The sequence below is a fragment of the Trachypithecus francoisi genome, unplaced genomic scaffold, assembly GCF_009764315.1.
Source record: "Trachypithecus francoisi isolate TF-2019V2 unplaced genomic scaffold, Tfra_2.0 Lachesis_group14, whole genome shotgun sequence".
Lineage (NCBI taxonomy): Eukaryota > Metazoa > Chordata > Mammalia > Primates > Cercopithecidae > Trachypithecus > Trachypithecus francoisi.
The window spans coordinates 3,636,873-3,641,365 of NW_022681459.1; the positions used below are offsets into that span (position 1 = coordinate 3,636,873).

At 47.2% G+C, this 4,493-nt stretch overlaps 1 pseudogene across 1 annotated transcript; it reads left to right on the top strand.

Annotated features, from left to right (window-relative positions):
• Positions 1 to 546: 546 nt before the first annotated feature.
• LOC117095605 lies at positions 547 to 1,500 on the top strand (annotated as a pseudogene). Its single transcript, XR_004442108.1, has one exon. The product of XR_004442108.1 is annotated as a 40S ribosomal protein S2-like (transcript).
• Positions 1,501 to 4,493: the final 2,993 nt, after the last annotated feature.

Sequence of the window (4,493 nt, forward strand, 5' to 3'; positions counted from 1 at the left end):
TACCCTCAGAGACTATTATGGACACCTCTATACACACAAGCTAGAAAGCCTGAAAGAAATGGATAGATTACTGTAAACATACAACCTCCCAAGATTGAACCAGGAAGAGATTGAACCCTTAAACAGACAAACAATGAATTGTGAAATTGAATCAGTAATAAAAAGCCCACAAACCAAGAACAGGTGAATTCACAGCCAAAATCTACCAGATGTATAAGCAAGAGCTGGTACCATTTCTACTGAAATGATTCCAAAAGATTGAGGAGGAGAATCTCCTCCTTAACTCATTCTATGAGACCAGCATCATCCTGATAACAAAACCTGGCAGAGACACAATGAAAAAAGACAACTTCAGGCCAATATACTTGATGAACATCAGGTAAAAATTCTCGACAAAATATATGCAAGTGGAATCTAGCAGCACATCAAAAATCTAATCCACCATGATTAAGTATGCTTTATCCCTGGGATGCAAGTTTGGTTCAACATATGCAAATCAATAAATGTGATTCACCACATAAACTGTACTAAAAACAAAAACCGCTTCTTCTCCGAGAAAACACCAAATGGCGGATGACGCCGGTGCAGCGGGGGGGCCCGGAGGCCCTGGTGGCCCTGGGATGGGGAACCGCGGTGGCTTCCGCGGAGGTTTCGGCAGTGGCATCCGGGGCCGGGGTCGCGGCCCTGGACGGGGTCGGGGCCGAGGCCGCGGAGCTCGCGGAGGCAAGGCCGAGGATAAGGAGTGGATGCCCGTCACCAAGCTGGGCCGCTTGGTCAAGGACATGAAGATCAAGTCCTGGAGGAGATCTACCTCTTCTCTCTGCCCATTAAGGAATCTGAGATCATTGACTTTTTCTTGGGGGCCTCTCTCAAAGACGAGGTTTTGAAGATTATGCCGGTGCAGAAGCAGACCCGTGCTGGCCAGCGCACCAGGTTCAAGGCGTTTGTTGCTATCGGGGACTACAATGGCCACGTTGGCCTGGGTGTTAAGTGCTCCAAGGAGGTGGCCACCGCCATCCGTGGGGCCATCATCCTGGCCAAACTCTCCATTGTCCCGGTGCGCAGAGGCTACTGGGGGAACAAGATCGGCAAGCCCCACACGGTCCCTTGCAAGGTGACAGGCCGCTGCGGCTCTGTGCTGGTGCGCCTCATCCCTGCACCCAGGGGCACTGGCATCGTCTCAGCGCCTGTGCCCAAGAAGCTGCTCATGATGGCTGGTATTGATGACTGCTACACCTCAGCCCGGGGCTGCACTGCCACCCTGGGCAACTTTGCCAAGGCCACCTTTGATGCCATCTCTAAGACCTACAGCTACCTGACCCCTGACCTCTGGAAGGAGACTGTGTTTACCAAGTCTCCCTATCAGGAATTCACTGACCACCTTGTCAAGACCCATACCAGAGTCTCCGTGCAGCGGACCCAGGCTCCAGCTGTGGCTACAACATAGGCTTTTTATACAAGAAAAATAAAGTGAATTAAGCCTGTTACTAAAAAAAAAAACAAAAACAAAAACCACATAATTATCATAACAAATGTACAAAAGACTTTCAATAATATTTAACATCTCTTCATGTTGCAAACCCTAAACAAACTAGGCATTAAAGGAACATACTTCAAAATAATGAGGCATCTATGTAAAACTCACATCCAATATCATACTTAATCAACAAAAGCTATAAGCATTTTCCTTGAAAACTAGAACAAGACAAGGATGCCCTCTCTCACCACTGCTATTAAATATAGTACTGGAAGCCTTAGCCAGAGCAAACAGGTAAGAAAGAAATAAAATGCATCTATACAGGAAGAGAGGAAGTCAAAATATCCCTGTTTGCAGATGACTTGATTCTACACATGGAAAAACCTAATAGTCTCTGCCCAAAAGCTCCTTGATTTGATACACAACCTCAGTATAGTTTCAGGATACAAAATCAATGTGCAAAACTTACTAGCATTCTATACACCAACAGCATGCAAGCTGAGAGACAAATCGAGAACACAATCCCATTCACAATAGCCACAAAAAGAATGAAATACCTAAGAATACATCTAACTAGGAAGCTGAAAGACTTCTACAATGAGTATTACAAAACACTGCTCAAAGAAGTCAGAATGCCAAAAAGAAATGGAGAAACATTCCATGTTCATGAATAGGACAAATCAATATTGTTGAAATGGCCATACTGCCAAAGCAATTTACAGATTGAATGCCATTCGTGTTGAACTCTAAATGACATTCTTTACAGAACTAGAAAAAAAAAACTATTTTAAAATTTATATGAAATCGAGGGCCCAGGGCCTAGATGGGCCAGAATCATCCAGATGCTGGCAGGGTGGGCACCTGGACGCCAGCCTCAGGTGCCTTGCTGCCCAGATGGTGGCAGTGGTGGCCACATATGCAGCCTAGCTTCTGTCCTCATGGAGCTCCAGTTCCCAGTCCCCCACACCATGTCACCACCTGTGCTGCCCACCAAGTGGGTGCCTTCAGAGTGCATTGTGGTGCTGCTGTCCTGTGCACTCTCTGTGCTTGGCTCAGGCCTGCTGGTGCCCATGCACACCCTGTGGCCTGACCTGTGCAGCTGGGCACAGCACCTGTTGCTCTTCCTGTCACTGGCCAACCTGCTGTCGGCCACCTCCTACTTCTATGGGGTGCTGCAGGACTTCGCAGGCTGTCATGGAACTGCATGCTCCAGGGTGTGCTGTCCACCCTCGCCAACACCAGCTCCTTCTTCCGGACCATGGCCATCATACCTTACCTGTACCTCAGGATCATTTGCACCATGAAGGCCCTGCACCAACCATCTGCTCTGAACCTTCCATGTCATCAGGTGATCTTGACTTTCCAGAGTTCAGCTGTTCTGAGATTGAAGTCAGGGTGGAGGGCTGATCTGGGGGTCTGGGAGTCTACCTGGAGTCTCTCTGAGAGTGGGGAAAAACCAAGACCTTACCCTGCATTTCAAGCATCTTTCAAGTAAGTCTCACTGAAGAGGGTCAGTCTTTCCCTGGGGAATGTCAGGTTTTGAAAATCTCATGGCATCCTGTGCTGAGGTCGAGTGGGGACTTGGGGAACTTTCTTGTCTTACAAGAGGATTGTAAAACTCACCAATCAGCACTCTGTAAAACACACCAATCAGCAGGATTCTAAAAGTAGCCAATCATAGGAAGGATTGAAAAAAGGGCACTCTGATAGGATAGAAACAGAACATGGAAGGGGACAATAAGGGAATAAAAACTTGCCACCCTAGCCAGCAGCAGCAACCCACTTGGGTACCCAACCACACTGTGGAAACTATTCTTTTGCTCTTCACAATAAATCTTGCTACTGCTCATTCTCTGGGTCCTTGCCATCTTTAAGAGCTGTAACACTCACTGCAAAGGTCCACGGCTTCATTCTTGAAGTCAGCAAGACCATGAACCCACTGGCAAGAACCAACCAGACACATCTTGGGGGCTCATCCGGGATACCACATGGTGAGTACCATTGGACCCCTTTCACTTGCTAGTCTGTCCTATTTTTCCTTAGAATTCAGAGGCTAAACACTGGGCACCTGTCAGCCAATTAAAAGCAACTAGCACAGCTGCCAGACTAAAGACATGGGTGTCAGGCTTTTTGGGAAAGGGCTCTCTAACAACCCCCAACTCTGGAGTCAGGAGTGTTGGTTGGCCTGGAACCAGCTTCTGCTTTCCCTGCATTTCTGGGCTAAGCCAAGGGTCAACAGAGAGGAAAACTAATCAGCTCTGGGGTCCCAACAAAAACTTGATTGACCCTGCAGCTATTAGCAGAGCTCTCAAAGTTATGCTGCCCAAGTGAGACTTGCCCATCTGTCCTATCTATCCTGACCTTTGTCTCCTGTCAAGTTGTCCTGTCAGACAAACTTTCTCTCGCCTCTCTGCTCTGAGGCTAGTCCTGCTTCTAAAAATCACTCCCTGTCCCTGGTGCTCTACTAGTTTCTCCTATAAGAATGATTTCTAATACTCTGTTTCCTTCTTCAGGCACCCAGGTTCACAAATCAAAAAGAGTCAAATTCTTCAATGGGAAATAGGTGCCCTGGGGCACATAATTTTTGCCCAGAGCCCTGCTGCTGGGGGTACTATCTGGAATTTTAGGATCCCTCCTCAGACTATCAGGCCTAACAAAGGCTATTCCTGAAGCTAGGATATGGGGAGACTCAGAAATTTTACACTCCAAAATTGGGGGGATATCCTTCCTATTCATATTGAGAAGTGAAGACAAAAGACGTCACTTATCAAGCCCTGGAGATCACTTCCCTCCCTCAAGGTATGGCCCTCCACTCCATGTTGAGGCATATCATCTTTATAGGACAAGGTTAGGGTCCCAATACCAACAGGAGAAAATGCTTAGGATTCTAACAGGTTTTCGAGAATGCATCAGTAAGGGCCACTAAATCAGACCTTTCTCAGTCCTCTTTGTGGTCTAGGAGGAAAATAAGTGTTTCCGCTGCTGCCTCAGTGAGTGCAATTATTCCAAATAGTAG